Genomic DNA, 19,041 nt, shown 5'->3' with positions numbered 1-19,041 from the left:
TATATTGCTCTTAACTGCTCAAGTTTGTGATCATCAAAAAAGAGGAGATTGTTGGAACTTTTCAAGTTCGCAATCATGATTTTGATGTTAACAAAACTTGTTATTTTTGTGTTACTGATAATATACCTTAGTGTGTAGAAGCTAGGATCAATTATGAGCTGTTTACATCGCAAACTGAAGAACCAACTGATCGCGGAAACTGAATCAGTCGAACCATTACGTCAGGAAAGCAGTTCAGCTGATTGTCCAGTTGATAGGTGGTTCATCAGGAGAACCTTAGAAGCCTGACCAGCCGAAGGAGTGTTCAACTGATGTAGAGCCCAACTGACCAGTCCAACTGAACGAGAGTGAAATTTGTTCCACTGATGAGTCAACTGATTTCACCAGCCTCACTGAAGATTAGTTCAGCTGACTAGTTCGAAAAATCAGTCAGAATCTTTGAGTTGTAGATCAAGACAAGTTCTTTCCAGTGGATTCCAGCTATGCACAAAGGTACAAAGCAATTGTCCAGTCAAATGACAATAATGAACGTTGCATCAGAGCATTAAAGACAAAACTATTCAGAGGGGCCGTCAAAAAGTCGAGACACAAAGTCCAAGAAGCGAATTCAAAATGCAATGGATACAATAAATGAGTCTCACTATACGATCTATGATTTTTTTTATTATGTGTTTAATTATTGCTATGCATTTTATGCATAATTCATGCATGGTGGGATTTAATTCATAAAATTTTGAAATTTCATGCATTAGGGTTTCTAGATGTATTTAGCGCTCGGTCGAGGAACGAAGACCGGAGAATTTTCAGAAAAATTATTTTATTTCACGATTTATTTTTATAAACTAATATAAGGTGTTTTTAATTGTATTTTTTCAAAAATGGAAATTTTTGGGCATTTTTACCCGCAGGATTTTAATTTTTAACGGTGCACAAATTTTATCGAATCGGGGGATTTTTTAAAGGTTCGGATAATATTTTCAACATCTTTTCAACACGAAATATTTTTCGTGAGTATATTTGGATTTTATGGGCCTATTTTTAAGCTCGTTGAACTTAAAATCATTTTTAAACCTCTAATTATCTAATTAAGGCCCATTAGTTAATTATTAACTAATTAAATATTATATATTACACCCCTAACCCAACCCTAATGATTCCCCATAGTCGAAACCCCACTCCAATCATCAACCATCTCGTGTTTTTCTGCTTGTAAGCTGTCGGTGGCTTCATTCTTCTCCTTCAATCAAAAGCTCCTCCCTTCGGCCGTTTGCCCCTCGATCGTTGTCCAAGAATAATCTTCAGGCACGCATTGTAACCTCATTTTTTGCATCATTCATGTGTATTTAGGCTGATATGTGTGATGTATATATGTATTTTCTTTCTGCATTTTTGGATCAAGCCTACCTGGTTTTTCTTTTTGTTATTGTTCGGCTTTTTCATGTGTCACTCCTTGCATCTCATGTTTTCTTCTTGGTGTAAGGGGGTTGCTGATGAGGGTCCTGAAGGGCTGCAGATGTAGAGTAGGAAGGGTTCGTTAGGCTAGAATCGAAGCTTGCTTGAGTGAGAAGGGGCGATCGGTGGATCGATGACGGGCACAGTTTCAAGTAGATCGAGACTTGGGTTACCTTGTGGCGCAAGAGCTGCTCAAAGCCGTGGTTCAGACCCTGGTGGGTCTGAGCCGTGATGTAGATTGAACCCCACGCTGCTGGTCTTGGGATAGAACCGTAGGAGCATGTTGGAGGGGTGAGACGTGAGGGTACTCTCCTAGGTGACTAGAGGTTGGGGTGAGTTTCTGTGTGCATGGGAGGGTATCCGTTGGTTCCATGGGTTCAGAAGCAGGGGTCTTGGGATGGTCCAAGGAAGGTGGGTCAGTAGCTGGTTCCGTAGAGTGGGGCTAAGGTCCAAAAACAATGGGGAGAGTTCCACAAGTGTTGTTTGGGAAGTTGCTGGAAATTGTCCATCCACCTTGGGTAGGGCAGAGAGTTTAGGACTCGGTGTTTTCGAGGTTTGTATGACCTTTTAAGGGTTTTTAAGGTATGACCAAAGTTGGGAAATTTTTCAGCTAAGTTTCGGGTCGATACGGGTTAAAACTGGGACCTCGGTCCAAGTTTTAAAACGAATCGGTTAAGCTATGAATTGAGCTTGAGTTTACGTCTAGAAATGCTTTTATAAATGTTTTGGAATATTTTAAGGGGTCTGGTAAGCTTCGGGTCAATTTTAGATGTTCAGGGGTGAAACGATAATTTTTGGGTTTCCAAGGGCAAAATGGTCATTTTGCACCCGGAGAGAGATTTTGGTCCATGCAGCGCCCTGGGCACCAATTTATGATATTTTAAACGTTCATGCATCATGATTCACGAATTAATAGATTTTATGAAGTTATACGTTGCATGCTTGAATTAAAGAAAATTTCTTCTGTGCACGAATTTTACAAGTCATGTAAATGATGATGTTTTGAATGATGGGAATTAGTTGTGACTATCAAAGTATATGTAAATGTTTAAGATGTATATGTAAATGATGATGATGAGGCCTAGGCATAGTGGATGGGTCATCCTGTCACTGATGTCCGACAGCCGTCGGGTACCGCGGTTCTATGTATGATGGATTCATCGTAAATGATGATGTACGATAGTCACCTCTAATGAACTGAATGATGAATGATAAATGATAAACGATGAATGATGATTAACGATGAGTTGTTTTGACACGTCAAAATTGCATATGACACGTTTACATTAAGCTTTTACAGTTCATGAAGGATATGTTGATTATGATATATTTCAATGTTGTGTGCTACGTATAGGTATTTTTTATTTATGGTACATGTGTGTTGAGTCTTTAGACTCACTAGGCATGTGTGATGCAGGTGAGTTCGATGTCGAGGAGACTGGAGGTGCTGGACTCTGAGTCAGTGGACCTGGTGGGCGACACGACCCAAAGGCCTATGATTTTTCCGCACTATTATGATTTCATGTTTTGAGAGGATACAATTATTTTATACACTGGTTTATTTTACTGTTGGATGTAGGAGATTTCTCATATTTTTATTCTGCTACTTTTTATTGGTAATTGTTTATGAAAATTTTTAAATGCTGATTTTAAGTAGGATTTCATGCATGCGATTCATTTAAATGTTTATTTTAAAAAATGAGAGCTTTTAAAAAAAAATATGTCCGCATTTTAAATCAAGTAGACGTTACAGTTGGTATCAGAGCAAGGGTCCTGTATAGAGTTGTGCCGTCGCAAGCTTTTGCTGCTCAGTCTTCAAAGCCTCAAGTCTGTAAGCTTTTCGATTTAAGTTTTTTAAATGATTTATTGTTATCACCTGCATGATTACATGATTTAAGCATTATGATGATTTACTGCTTATGTTTAACTGTTTTTACACTAGAAGGTCCATTATTTTCAAAACTAGATTAATTTCATGATGGGTTACGTTTTAATCGGACTGTATTCAGATATGCCTCTCAGACGCGAGCCCAGGATGGTAGGATGGACGATATCCCCGAGGGTGGTGGAGGACCTCCACCACCAGATCCAGCTACCCGAGTCCTAGAGGGTATGTCTAGACTATTGGAGCAGGTACAATAGGCTCCTAGACCGCAGACAGATATTTTTGAGCAGTTCCGTAGGCTCAACCCGAAGGAGTTCGGAGGTACCACTGATCCATTCTAGATGAGGGATGAATAAGATCACTGGAGCTTCACTTTGATTACCTTCAGGTGAGGGATGGCGACCGGGCCAGGTGCGCCATCTATTTGCTGAGAGATGATGCGTCCCTATGGTGGGAGGGAGCCGCGCATGCTGTGGACTTGGCCACCTTTACCTGGGCTAGGTTCAAGGAGTTATTCTACGAGAAGTATTTCCCAGATGACGTCAGGGGCCGCCTAACGAGGGAGTTCACGAGTCTCCGCTAGGGGGATTCATCTGTGGTGGAGTTCATCCACAAGTTCGACAGGGGCTGTCACTTTGTGCCCATGATAGCGAGGGATGCCGATCAGAAGCTGCGGCACTTTTTGGATGGATTGCAACCCACCTCCGCCGAGATGTCATGTTGATGAGGCCGACAGGTTACGATGAGGCCACCACCTGCCTTTTCAAGTGGAGCAGGCTCTGTGGGATATAGATTTTGAGATTCTGCGGAAGCGGCATCAAGCTCAGTCAGGTTCCCAGCCTTAGAAAAAACAGTTCACTGGACCGCCGAGACAGCAGGGGCAGCAAAAGCCCCAAGGGTAGATTAGGAGGCCACAGCAGCAGCAGCAGAGAGCTCTTCAAGCGCCAGGGGCGCCTAAGCCAGATGACAGAAAACCTTGCCCGCAGTGCAACAAATTTCATATCGGCGAGTGCTTATGGGGGACCTATAGGTGTTTTGTTTGTGACCAAGAGGGCCACAAAGCAGCGGACTGCCCTAAGAGCAAGGGCTCCACTACCGACAGGGAATATGTGATGCATGCCGAGGAGGATGAGGCAGCACCAGACTCGACATTGATTACTGGTAACCCTTTTGGTTTAAAATTTTAACTTAATGTTCAATTGCATGGATTTTATGATTGTATGAGGACTTATTTGTGGGATTTATAACTTATAAAGATTTAGGACGCATGTTCTACTCGGTTGGGATTAAGAATTTAATTGTTTTATCCGAGAAATTATAGGGACCTAATTGTAATAACAGATAATTTAAGGACCATAATGAAATTTTTGAACTTTAAGGGGTTGATTTACAATTTGTAATGTTTCTGAGGTCGAATTTCGAAATTTTAGAAATGGATATTTGGGGTAATTTAGTGATTTTTCGAGGATTTTGGGTTAATTGCCAATAAAAAGTTTCTTAAGTTCAACAATATCAGATTTGATGGTATGTTTTGTCGCAGGGAGGATATGTATTGCAGGTGTAGCCACGCATGCGTTGCTAGATTCAGGGGCTACGCATTTGTTTATATCTGAATCTTTCGTGAAGCGACTAGGAATCATACTAGTAGCGATGGATTTGAGTTTCAGAGTATCGATCCCATCCGGGGATCAGATTTTCACTTCCCGGATAGTGAGAGGATTGGAGCTCAGATTGCAACAGAAGGCAGTACAGACAGATCTGATAGTACTACCGCTGCCAGAGTTTGATATCATCTTGGGCATGGACTGGCTCTCTTCTCATGGAGCAGTCATATATTTTCGCCAGAGATTAGTGTCTGTCAGACCTCCTAGTGAAAAACCGTTTGTTTTTTAGGCAGCTAGACATCAGCAGTTCCCGCACGTCATTTCCTACTTGTGTGCGAGGAAGCTTATTAAAAGAGGCTACCAGGCATTCTTAGCGAGCATCGTATCCATGGCAGAGTTAGTCAGTCAGAGGCTGGAGGATGTAGATGTGGTCAGTGAGTTTTCCAACGTGTTCCCTGATGATGTTTCAGGCATTCCACCAGACAGAGAGGTGGACTTCTCTATTGAGCTCATGCCAAGGGCAGTGTCGATATCTAAGGCACCCTACCGATTAGCGCCTGCAGAGATGAAAGAGCTCAAGGATCAGATTCAAGATCTTCTGGGTAAGGGTTTCATTCGCCCTAGTTTTTCCCCATGGGACGCGCCAGTGCTATTTGTTAAGAAGAAGGATGGCAGCATGCGTCTGTGCATTGACTACAGAGAGCTGAACAGAGTCACAGTGAAGAATAAGTATCTGTTGCCTAGGATCGAAGAATTATTTGATCAGCTTCAGGGAGCCTCAGTGTTCTCCAAGATAAACCTTCGATCCGAATACCATGAGCTGAAAGTGAGGGAGGCAGATGTGTATAAGACAGCCTTCCGGACGCGTTATGGGCACTATGAGTTCTTGGTGATGCCCTTCGGTTTGACGAACGCGCAAGCGATCTTCATGGATCTCATGAATCGCGTATTCCTGCCATTCTTGGATCAGTTCGTCATAGTCTTCATCGACGATATTCTGATCTATTCGAAGAGCAGGAAGGAGCATAGTCATCATCTGAGGACAGTATTGCAGACTCTATAGGATAGATGACTGTATTCCAAGTTCAGCAAGTGTGAGTTCTGGCTCAACAGGGTAGCATTCTTGGGCCACAGTATCTCAGGATGGCATAGAGGTCGACCCGAGAAAAATAGAGGCAGTCAGAGATTGGCCAGTTCCGAAGAGCGTGACATAGATCCACAGTTTCTTGGGGTTGGCAGGTTATTACAGGAAGTTTATCCAGGGCTTCTCTTCTATTGTGGTACCTATGACCGCCTTGAAGAAGAAGAATGCCAAGTTCATCTGGGGATCGGAGTGTCAGGAGTGTTTTGAAAGGTTGAAGCAAGCCTTGACCACAACACCAGTGCTAGCGATGCCATCAGGGCAAGGAGAGTTTGTGGTATATGCGGATGCGTCTAAGCTTGGGTTGGGCGTAGTTCTGATGCAGCAGGACAAAGTGATAGCCTATGCGTCCAGACAGCTGAAGGTCCATGAGAAAAATTACCCGACTAATGACCTAGAGCTAGCAGCAGTGGTATTTGCCCTGAAGATCTGGAGACACTATCTGTATGGGGTGAAGTGCAGGATTTTCACAGATCATAAGAGCCTGAAATACTTCTTCACTCAGAAGAAACTGAATATGCGACAGAGAAGGTTGCTTGAGCTAGTGAAGGATTATGATTGTGACATTAGCTACCATCCGGGTAAAGCTAATGTAGTCACAGTCGCTCTGAGCAGGAAGCACGCAGTGCTTACCCATCTGTCAGTACAGAGACCGCTACAGGCTGAGATTCAGAGATTTGAGCTTGCAGTTTATGCCAGGGGCGAGGCCCAGAATCTTGCTACTCTGACAGTACAGTCGACTCTGAGAGACAGAATCCGAGCATGGCAGACTTCTGATGAGCAGTTAGAGAAGTGGAGAAAGAGGTACGAGGCTAAAGGCCAGAGATTGTATGCAGATGTGGACGGCATAGTCAGATATAGAAACCGCCTATGGGTTCCTGAAAGTGATTCCCTCCGAGGAGATATCTTGAGCGAGGCCCACAGCACCCCGTACTCCATCCATCCAGGGAGTACGAAGATGTATAAGGATCTGCAGAGTCTGTATTGGTGGCCGGGCATGAAGCAGGATATTCTTAGATTCGTCTCCGAGTGTTTGACTTGCCAGCAGGTTAAGTCAGAGCATCAGAGACCTGCAGGTAAGCTGAGACCACTCCCTATTCCCGAGTGGAAATGGGAGAACATTACTATGGACTTCGTGACAGGGCTTCCGAGGACTACTGGAGGATATAATGCCATTGGGTGATTGTCGATCGACTCACTAAGTCAGCTCATTTCTTACTGATCAAGATGACATTCACCATGACCCAGTACGCAGAGCTGTACATCAGAGATATAGTCAGATTGCATGGGATTCAAGTGTCCATCACGTCAAACAGGGATCCGAGATTTACGTCTGTATTCTGGAAGAGTCTTCACCATGCTTTGGGTACGAAGCTACTGTTCAGTACCGCTTTCCATCCTCAGACAGACGGTCAGTCAGAGAGGGTGATTCAAATTCTGGAGGATCTACTCTGGGCATGCATGATCGACTTCCAGGGCAGTTGGGAGCCGAAGTTACCTCTTGTGGAGTTCACAAACAACAACAGTTATCAGGCATCAATAGGTATAGCTCCATAGGAGGCACTTTACGGGAGGAAGTGCAGGTCGCCGGTTTATTGGGATGAGGTAGGGGAGCGAGCAGAGTTAGGTCTAGATATTGTCAGACAAACATCAGATTTAGTGGCCAAGATTATATACAGGATGAGGACTGCACAGAGCCGCCAGAAAAGTTATGCCGGTCAGAGGCGGCGAGATCTTGAGTTCGCAGTATGGGATCATGTGTTCATGAAGGTCGCACCGATGAAGGGTGTGACGAGGTTCGGGAAGAAGGGCAAGCTCAACCCTAGATTCATCGGACCATTTGAGATCCTAGAGAGAGTTGGGACACTCGCATACAGAGTTGCTTTACCGCCGAATCTGGCGGGAGTTCATAATGTGTTCCACGTCTCTATGCTACGTAAGTACATGTCGAATAATTCACATGTGCTTAACTATGACCAATTCAGCTGACACCGCACCTATCTTTTGAGGAGAGACCCACTCAGATTTTGGAAAGGCAGGAGAAGAGGCTCCGGAACAAGGTGATCCAGATGGTCAAAGTCAAGTAGCTGAACCATTCCGAGGAAGAGGCTACATGGGAGACCGAGAGTGAGATGAGGAGTCGCTACCCGGAGTTATTCTGTACGTTTTAAATTTCGAGGACGAAATTTTGTTTAAGGGGGGAGAGTTGTAAGGTCCAGGAATTTAATTCACGTAACCTTTATGCATGCAATCTATGGTTTTATTTTTTTTATTATGTGTTTAATTATTGTTATGTATTTTATGCATAATTCATGCATGGTAGGATTTAATTCATAAAATTTTGAAAGTTCATGCATTAGGATTTCTAGATGCATCTAGCGCTCGGTCGAGGAACAAAGACCGGAGAATTTTCAGAAAAATTATTTTATTTCACGATTTATTTTTATAAACTAATATAAGGTGTTTTTAATTGTATTTTTTTTTCAAAAATGAGAATTTTTGGGCATTTTCACCCGCAGGATTTTAATTTTTAATGGTGCGCAAATTTTATCGACTCGGGAGACTTTTTAAGGATTCGGCTAATATTTTCAACATCTTTTCAACACAAAATATTTTTCGGGAGTATGTTTGGATTTTATGGACCTACTTTTAAGCTTGTTGAACTTAAAATAATTTTTAAACCTCTAATTATCTAATTAAGGCTCATTAGTTAATTATTAACTAATTAAATATTATATATTACACCCTTAACCCAACCCTAATGATTCCCCACAGCTGACACCCCCCTCCAATCATCAGCCATCTCATGATTTGCTGCTTGTAAGCTGTCGGTGGATTAATTCTTCCCCTTCAATCAAAAGCTCATCCATTCGGCCGTTTGCCCCTCGATCGTTGTCCAAGAATAATCTTCAGGCACGCATTGTAACCTCATTTTTTGCATCATTCACATATATTTATGCTTTGTGATGTGAAAGGATTTGTAATGTCCAACAGATATTAAAAATAATAAAATTATCAGAATTAAAACGAAAGGATGTAAATTTGTGTTTTGTCAGAATTAGGTGTTGTCCCAGATGTTACAACATCTCGGACAACATCTACATGCAGCGGAAAATTAACTTTTATAACACGAATTCACTTGTAAAAATAAATGGACAAGAATAAATATGCACAAGTATAAATACTTGTGCGGTGCCTTATGGCAAAAATTAATCACTAGAAAAACCGATCGTTTACACCAAAACCTATCACTAGCGATTATATCAAAAATCAATTTCCTCAACACTTTGAGAAAATAAAGTTTTCTAATAACTACCAACAATATTAAAACGTAAATAAGAAAGCAAACACTCGATCCTTGAAACCACGATAAATCAGATGTAATCTTCAGTCAACTTCTTCACAGATGTTGCCTGCCGATGTTTCCAACATTCACGTCAACACGCCAAACTCCACTAACCACAGCAACGGCAACGGCTTCGACGATAATCTTGATTCTCGAAATCTTCACAACGTGTGAGTGTATATGGTCAATATCGAAGCAGCCTTTTTCCACGTGCTTGACCTTTTATTTATAGTTGAAGGTTTTTCTTTTTACAAGGAAACCTAGCACACAAGGAAAGTAGAGTTTTATTAGAAACAAACTCTATTTTAAACAATGATATCATATCTCATCAACTCTTTATATTAAGTATCATATCTAGAGGATCTTCGTATAAATATATCTCATTAACTAGAAAGGCAAAATCACATTCAACATTATACTTAAATTAAATCAACCGGGTAAATAATATTTAGGAATATATTTCCCTTCATTCTCCCCCTTTTTGCCTTTCTTGGACAAAATGAGATCACACCCATTTATATTTGGTTAGCTCAACCTCAACTCCCCCTGAGTTAGAGAACTTTTCTCCCCCTGAACAGAATAAGAGTAGAGTGTGTGTTGTTTGCAATGTTGGCAACACTTGAAACAACACTTGTACCAGTTCTGGACCTAATTACTAAACAACAGCCAAATAAGATCATAACCGGATAGACGATAGCATAAGGTAAAGAACATAAAGTAAAGAACACAAACAGTATCAACATCACTCATCCTCCTCGTCACCGGAGTCACCATCTCTGGTCCCTGATGGACCAGCACTCGTTTGACCATCCTTGTCTCCCCCTTTTTGTCCAGGAAAGACTGCAATATCCAGATATAATCGAAAATGTCGGACCAACGCTTCATAGTAGGCAATGTCTGCGTGGGCTTGCTTAATCATTTGCTCTGCATTGTGCATAGTGGCCCTGGCCTGCTCTATCTTTTCCAAAGCATGAGTAATGTGGGCGTGAGCTTCTGGAACAGAAATCATGATGTAGTCAGGTGTTACAGCAGGAGCAGGAGGGCTGATCGGTCCAGGAGATGGTCCAGCCACAAGACTTGGAGCAGACCATGGAAGATCGAGCTTCCTATTCCCTTTGAAGAAGGCAGGGGCAATTTTGAGTGGTTCCCCTATATCTGAGAGAGGCTCAGTTATATCTCGGATAAAACCTTGGGATATCAGTACCCCGTAAATAAGGCTAGGAAAAGGCAGCTTGGATGTCTTGAGACCACCGTCCGCAAACTGCATAATAGTGTTAAACACCAGTTGGCCAAAGTTGAACACACCATCCGTCCCAATGGAGTACAGAACCAGAGCTTGATGTTTTGTGACTGTGGTGGTGTTTGTGGAAGGAGTCCAGTTTCGGATGGCCAGTTTATGAATCAGTGAGTAGAAAGAGGTGAGGGTGGCAGCCAGTAGTTTCTGCGGATGTGATGGGAATTGACTGATAATTCCCCCTGTCAGTGTGGAAGTGACTAGATGAATGTCAGGAGCAATACCATCAATATCCCTTGAGGGAGTTTGGTAAAGGTCATTGATAGTTGATGGGTTAAAATTGTATATCCTGCTTCGGACGAAGACCTTGCCATACTTCAAAGAGCGTTCAATGCCTATTCCAGTTGACAGATTAGCATAGAATTCCAATACAGGACGACGAGCGTATGGAGTGACTGCAGAGACTGTGGAGAGCATTGAGCTATGTTGCAGGAAGGCAACCAAATTTTGCTTCCCAAAAGCATCGAAGTCGATGTTTCTTTCTTCGATGACCTCCCGATTGGCGTAAAGATACCATTGAGCCACGGCGTGCTCAGTGTAAAACTAGGTGGCAAAGGTAGAGTCCAAATCATAGTCACTGAGGTCGGTGTGGTCCTCAGTGTTGACAACATCCTCTGCTGCCTCATGTGCACTAGTCGCATTTTCTCCAGACTCAACAGTTTCTGAGATAGCATTGTCGCTGGATTTTCTGGATTCAGCAGATCCTACCGATTGTTTGAAAGCACCAGGAGCAGCAGGAGCATCAGTTCTCGCACGTTTCAAGTTGGCCATAAATTGGGCCAACGTGATCTCTTCCTCAGTGGATGGTGAGAGCTTGCGTGACGGAGTTGGGGGTACGCTCTCGTCAGAGTCGAGTGCATCACGTGGAGATGAAATATGTGCCTCAGAAGAAGGGGCAGTCGCAGTAGATTCTCTGGCCGCATCAGTCACCGGGCTTAGCATCTTTGCAGGTGAGACCCTCTTACGGGCCACAAATTCATAATCTCCGTCTGCTGAATCGTCCCCCGAGGTTCCTTCTGGATCAATTAATGATGGACGAGTGGATGGTTGGCCCTTGTATCTGAAGCGTTTGCCGGGTGTGAGGTCGGGGTTATACCCCGCTTGTCGTTTTGATCGTCTTATTGGAGGAGATGGTGGATCAAAAACCCTAATGATCGGGGGGTTATCAATGTCTTCTGGGTTTCCAGGCTCTCCTAGTTCAATAGTCTCCAATGGCACTGGTTCTTCAGCTGCGAGAATCAATTGTAGAGACGGGGCATCAGTGGGTGTTGAAGCAGATGTTGACATGGTGGGGGCAACATCGTCTGTGTGCCCCATTTCACTTCGGACGTCATGGGAGTCAAAGCCCTTTCCTGCCATTGATAAAAAATTTAACAGTGAGTTACGAGCAGAGAGGAGAAACAACAGCTTTGTGAGACGATGAGAGCTGTCCAGAGAGAAATTTCTTGAAGGGCAAATAAAAATGCAGAAATTCGAGAGTCAATTAAGCATTAGTGATGAGTTGGGCGGTGAAGATCAATAAGCTAATTATGAGACCACAGTCTAACGGTAAGAAAAGTAAGACCAGCCAACGGGCAGAAAATAACCATTACCGCTTCAAAGTTTAACGCGATAATTCTGTGCAGATCGCGTTTCAAAATCGGTCCAGAAATAGAACCCACATCGAAAAAAAACACCATATAACAAAAAGCACATTAGTTCGATTTTCCGCAGAAATGAGATTTTTAAGGAATTTTTATTCGTTGATATACGAACAACTTTCCGACATGACAAGTTCACAAAGATATGTTTATGAATGACTTATGGATGCCTAATAACAGAATGTATCACTAATGGAAACATGAGAGCAACTATGAAATATGCGAACAGATGAAATGTTGGCACAAATGTTGACAACATCTCCTGACAACACAGAACAATTCCAGAAAATAGTTTACAATGATTCTTCACACTTAATGACTTAATAACTTTCTGATCATAGAAGTGGTAGCTCCCACACTAGAAGAACAGTCTTCATTGGACTCCTCGAGGTAGCTTTTTCCTCTTCTTTCTATGTCTGTGTTAATTTTAGAAGGGGTAGCTCCCACACTAAAAGCACAGGCTTCATTGGGCTCCTTAGGTAGCTTTTTCCATCTTTCCTTCTAACACAGACCCATCATCATTTTTTTTTTTGGTTAAAATCCAGTGACTATACTTTATAACTCAGCTCACATGTATAGGTGTGAAGATTAAAAGGTAGCCAGGAATTGTTCGTGTATCAGAAAACTATGCTACATCGTTTCAACACGTCATATCACAGTATGAATGTAATGCAAAAATGCCTAAGTCCTAAAATGCAGATGCATGTTAAGTGTTGTCCGAGATGTGGGAACATCTGAGACAATGTAGTATCCCGATGTCTAATTTGAGTTAATTATTGGATTAATTATATTTTTGTGAGATCGGAAGGACCGAACAAGGTTCGGAACGTCCGAACAGGGTTCGGATCATCCGAACAGGATTCGGATCGTCCGAGCCAGGTGGCTGGACCCGTGTAAGGCATACATGGTTCGGATCGTCCGATCAGGGTTCAGATCGTCCGAGACAGGTGGCTGGACACGTAGAAGACATGCAGGGTTCGGATCGTCCGATTTGGGTTCGGAGCGTCCGAAGTGTACCGGATCGGATCTTCCGAAGTGGATCGGATCGTCCGAACATTGGCTATAAATAGAGGCGCGAGGCTTCATTTGTGACTCGCCAATTCAGAGCGTTTTAGTCGTTTCCGATTGGTTTCTAGTCTTTTCCCGAGGTTCAGGCGCTAGGGGGGAGCTACTGATCTTGTAGCGGAGCTGTGCTTTTGTTGGGAGCTAGCGGCATCAGTAGGCTGACTGCGGACGCAGGAGTGAGTCTAGGGCCGGTTGTTAGGATCTGCTGGTTTGAGGTACGAAAGTACTATCCGAGATATCCGGGTCGAGTATACATTCGTATATGTGTTGCATGATTATTTGCTGCATTGTTATATGTCATATGATGCATGCTATTATGTCACGCCTTATGCTACATGTTGCATTTCATGTTGAGCCGTATCTCTTTCGAGATAGCCTTTATTGTTGAGCTGTATCTCTTTCGAGATAAGCTATATCTTGTGGGGCCGCTCAGCCCTGTCTTGTGGACGCATGGACACCGAGAGTACACAGTGGCCGACGGGTCCGGAGGGCTTCGGTGATCCGGGACATTTTAGGTCCACGTCTGATCTTGTAGTGGATGCAGTGACCCAGAGGAGTACCGCGCGGCACTATCCACTTGGCGCCTCTAGACTGAGCATATTTGAGATCTTTTGTGACTCCTGTTTCTTGACTACCCTGGTATCATATCATAGCATGTGCATTTCATATAGGCTTGTATACTCATGCTTTTGTACTGGGCGTTCTTATCGCTCACGTCCTCGGTTTTGTTTATCTTGGACACCCCATTCCCACGGGGCAGGCCTCAGGTTGGATGGCTCAGGAGGAGGAGGACGTTGAGTAGACAGTGGAGTTATTTCTTCTGTACTCTTTGTTTCGATTTGGTTGTACCGCATACTTTTATTTTTAGTATTGAGTTATTCGGATTTTCGATTGGGTTGTATAACTATCGTTTGTTGACCTTTTCCGCCATTATCTCTGATTGTAATTAATTAAGTTAATTGCATGCTTAAATCTTGATTAGTAGGTGATTCTGGAACGGGTCACTACATTTATGGTATCAGAGCATGCATATGATTTTGGGATATAGATTCTGTTTTGGGATTTTCGTTGACCATTATACCATTTTCTCCATTCTATGTTGTAGCGATGGCTGACCACTTTGGTGATGAGAGTAGTCAGGGGAGTGTAGGTCGTTGGGGTGACCAGGACGATCGTAGGCGTCATCGTGAACATCGTCTTCGTCGGGATGGTCCTAGGCGTTTTGATATGCATCGTTTCATTCAGATGGGGCCTAAGCCTTTAGTCGGTGGTGAGACTCCCGATGATGCTGAGGATTGGATAGAGCGCATGGAGAGTTGTTTCCGTGCATTCCAGTGCACCGAAGAGCAGCAGATGGAGACCCTTAGTTTTCTTCTCGAGGGCCGTGCGCGCAAGTGGTGGCGATCGACTTCTGCGCCGATAGTCCAGTCTCAGGGTAGGGTGACTTGGGCCGATTTCCGTGCAGCTTTCATGCAGCTATATTTTCCTCCAGCCCTTCGCCAGGCAAAGACGATTGAACTTCTGAATCTTAAGCAGGGTAGTATGTCTGTTGATGCATATCAGCAGAAGTTCTTCGAGTTGTTACCCTTTGCTCCTCATATTAGTGGCAGTTCTGAGGCCAAGTATGACCATTTCCTTCAGGGTCTTAACCAGGAGATCTTTGATCGAGTCACTGTCTGCGATAATCCTATTTCTTATGATGGGTTAGTGAACCGGTGTCGCCAGGCAGAGATCAGTCTCCAGCGTGGTAGGTCTATTCTTTCTTCTAGACCTCCGAGTACTTTGAGCCCTCGATCTCAGTTTTTCAAGAAATCTGGTTCTTCTTCTTCTGGATCTGGATCTCGGTCTAGCAGTGTTTTTCGCTTTGATAAGAAGAAGGTTTCTTGTGAGCATTGTGGAAAGAACCATCCATCGGAGCAGTGCCGATCAGCTGCGGGAGCTTGTTTCCAGTGCGGAGAGATGGGTCATCTTAAGAAGAATTGTCCTCAGTTGCGAGGTGGAGCAGGATCTGGTTCCGGATCTCAGACGACTGTTCAGCAGAGGAGGCAGGGACAGGCAATGGGTAGTTCAAATCTTCGACCTCGTGCCCAAGGTCAGGTATTTGCGCTGAACCAGGATCAGGCTGCAGATGAGACAGAGAGAGTCATAGCAGGTACTTTTTGTTTATGCGGTATTCCTGCTTTTGTTCTTATTGATACCGGAGCATCACATTCATTCATTTCTGCACGATTTGTTAAGCGTCATAAGTTACCGTATGTCTCTCTAGACGTCATTCTTTCCGTTTCTACTCCGATGGGTCATTCGGTGTTAGCAAAGCGTCTAGTGATGGGTTGTCCTTTAGATTTTGAGGGTAACGAATTGATTGCGAATCTTATGATCCTAGAGATGGAAGATTTTGATTGTATTCTGGGTATAGATCTTTTGACTACCTACCGAGCTACTGTGGATTGTTACCAGAAGCTTGTTCAGTTTCGTACGACTGAGAGCTCTAGTTGGTTTTTCTATGGTGAGGGAGCGCGACCTCCGATGCCAGTGGTATCTGCTCTGAAAGCCTGTCGTGCTTTAGAGTCGGGCGGGGAAGGCTACCTCATCTATGCGATTGATTCGTCCACATGTAGTGTTGGTATAGATGATATTCCCGTGGTTTGTGAGTTTCCTGATGTTTTCCCAGATGAGATTCCTGGTTTTCCTCCGATTAGAGAAGTGGAATTTGGCATTGAGTTAATGCCAGAGACTACACCGATTTCTCGTGCCCCCTATCGTCTTGCTCCGTCAGAGATGAGAGAATTGAAGCAGCAATTGCAGGATCTTCTTGATAAAGGTTTTATTCGCCCGAGTGTTTCACCTTGGGGAGCTCCAGTCTTGTTTGTCAAGAAAAAGGATGGATCGATGCGATTGTGTATTGATTATCGTCAGTTGAATCGTGTGACGATCAAAAACAAGTATCCATTACCTCGTATTGATGACTTGTTCGATCAGCTTCAGGGTACCTCTGTTTACTCCAAGATTGACTTGCGATCGGGTTATCATCAGTTGAGAGTTAGAGATGATGATATTTCCAAGACTGCATTTCGTACTCGATATGGACATTACGAGTTTCTAGTTATGCCATTCGGATTGACAAATGCGCCAGCGGTGTTCATGGATCTGATGAACCGAGTCTTTCGGAATTTTCTAGATCAGTTTGTTGTGGTTTTCATCGATGATATCTTGATTTATTCTCATAGTGTGGAAGAGCATGTCCTTCACTTGAGGATGGTGTTGCAGATTCTTCGCGAGAAGCAATTGTATGCTAAGCTGAGTAAGTGCGAGTTCTGGATTGATCGTGTAGTATTCCTTGGTCATATAATTTCCTGAGGAAGGAGTTTCTGTGGATCCTAGCAAGATTGAGGCAGTGCTGAATTGGTCACGTCCGACAACAGTGGCTGAGATCCGTAGTTTTCTAGGTCTGGCGGGGTATTATCGTCGCTTCATCGTGAATTTCTCTCAGGTAGCTAGACCATTGACGCAACTTACTCGGAAGGATGTTCCATTTGAGTGGTCATCTGAGTGCGAAGATAGTTTCAGAGAGCTTCGTCGACTTCTGACTTCTGCACCTGTTTTGGCGTTACCGTCAGGATCTGATGGTTTCAGTGTTTACACCGATGCCTCTTTTCAAGGCTTAGGGTGTGTGTTGATGCAGAATGGTCATGTGATCGCTTATGCTTCCAGACAGTTAAAGTCTCACGAGGAGAAGTACCCTATTCATGATCTAGAGTTGGCAGCTATTGTGTTTGCGCTGAAGATCTGGCGTCATTATTTGTACGGTGTTCAGTTTGAAATCTTTACTGATCATAAGAGTCTGAAGTATCTGTTCACTCAGGCTGAGTTGAACATGAGACAACGTCGTTGGATGGATCTCCTTAAAGATTATGACTGTGTGATCAAGTACCATCCAGGTTCTGCAAATCTCACAGCCGATGCTCTTAGTCGCAAGGTGAGAGCCTCTGCACTTCAGACCAGTGCTATGTCTAGTACTGTCCAGGATTGTTGTTCGTTGGGGTTTAAGTTCAAACATCGGAAAGTTATGGAGAGCATTCGTGTTGCTACCATTTTATCTGAGCCAACTTTGTTCACTCGGATTCGAGATGCTCAGATGTCTGATCTCAAGACTCAGAGATTAGCTCGGTTAGTTGGTGGAGATAGTAATTTCCATTATCAGTCTAATGGTCTTCTGTGTTTGTCTAATCGGGTTGTAGTACCAGAGGATGATACTTTGAGGGAAGAGATCATGTCTCAGGCTCATCGAAGCAAGTTGAGTGTTCATCCGGGAAGCAATAAGATGTATAGAGATTTGAGGACACGATTTTGGTGGAAAGGGATGAAGCGCAGCATCTATCAGTTTGTCTCCAAGTGTCTAGTTTGTCAGCAGGTTAAGGCAGAGCACCGTCGACCGGGAGGATTATTGTTGAACTTACCTATTCCTGAATGGAAGTGGGAGCATATTGCGATGGACTTCGTTACGCACTTGCCATTGTCTTCGAGGAACAGTGATGCTATTTGGGTTGTGGTGGATCGACTCACCAAGTCTGCTCATTTTCTGCCATATAACCGTGATTTCACTTTCGATCGTATGGCTCGATTGTATATTCAAGAGATTTTACGTTTGCATGGAGTGCCAGTCAGTATTGTTAGTGACAGAGATCCTCGTTTTACCTCACGATTTTGGGGTAGTTTCCAGTCAGCACTAGGTACTTCACTAAGTTTGAGTACGGCTTATCATCCAGAGACCGACGGTCAGACAGAGAGAACTATCCGTACACTTGAGGATATGTTGCGAGCTTGTGTTATGGATTTCGGAACCGCTTGGCAGGATCATTTGCCTTTGATTGAGTTCGCGTACAACAACAGCTATCATCGTAGTATTGGTATGGCACCATTTGAGGCGTTGTATGGGCGACGTTGTCGTACTCCATTATTCTGGGACGAAGTTGGGGAACGACATGTTGAGGGACCGGAGTTAGTCCAGCAGGCTATTGATAAGGTTGCAGTAATCAAGAAACGGATTAAGATTGCTCAGGATCGACAGGCTAGTTATGCGAACACCAAGCGTCGACCTCTTCAATTTCAGCCAGGTGAGAAAGTGTTTCTCCGAGTTTCGCCTTTTCGCAGGATTTTGAGATTTGGTCTCAAGGGTAAGCTGTCTCCGAGATTTATTGGTCCATTTGAAATATTGGAAAGCGTGGGAGATTTGGCTTACAGACTTGCATTGCCGCCGTACCTATCAAGTATTCATGATGTGTTCCACGTATCTTTGCTGAGACGGTATGTAGCAGATGAATCTCACATCTTGCATCCCTCTGAAGTTCAACTTGATTCGGATTTGTCTTACGTAGAACGACCAGTTCGAATTCTCGATCGTAAAGACAAGGTGTTGCGGAATAAGATCATTCCTCTTGTCTTAGTGCAGTGGCAGCGCAGAGGCACTGAAGAAGCCACTTGGGAACTCGAGAGTCGTATGCGGTCAGAGCATCCAGAGTTATTCTAGTTGTAGTATTTTCAGTTATGATTGTAATTTCAGTTGTACTATTCGGGTGTAATCCATTCTTAAGTTGAATGCATTGTTGTTCAGAAT

The sequence above is a fragment of the Primulina eburnea genome, chromosome 1 (assembly GCF_022965805.1).
Source record: "Primulina eburnea isolate SZY01 chromosome 1, ASM2296580v1, whole genome shotgun sequence".
NCBI lineage: Eukaryota > Viridiplantae > Streptophyta > Magnoliopsida > Lamiales > Gesneriaceae > Primulina > Primulina eburnea.
This window is presented reverse-complemented; position numbering follows the sequence as displayed.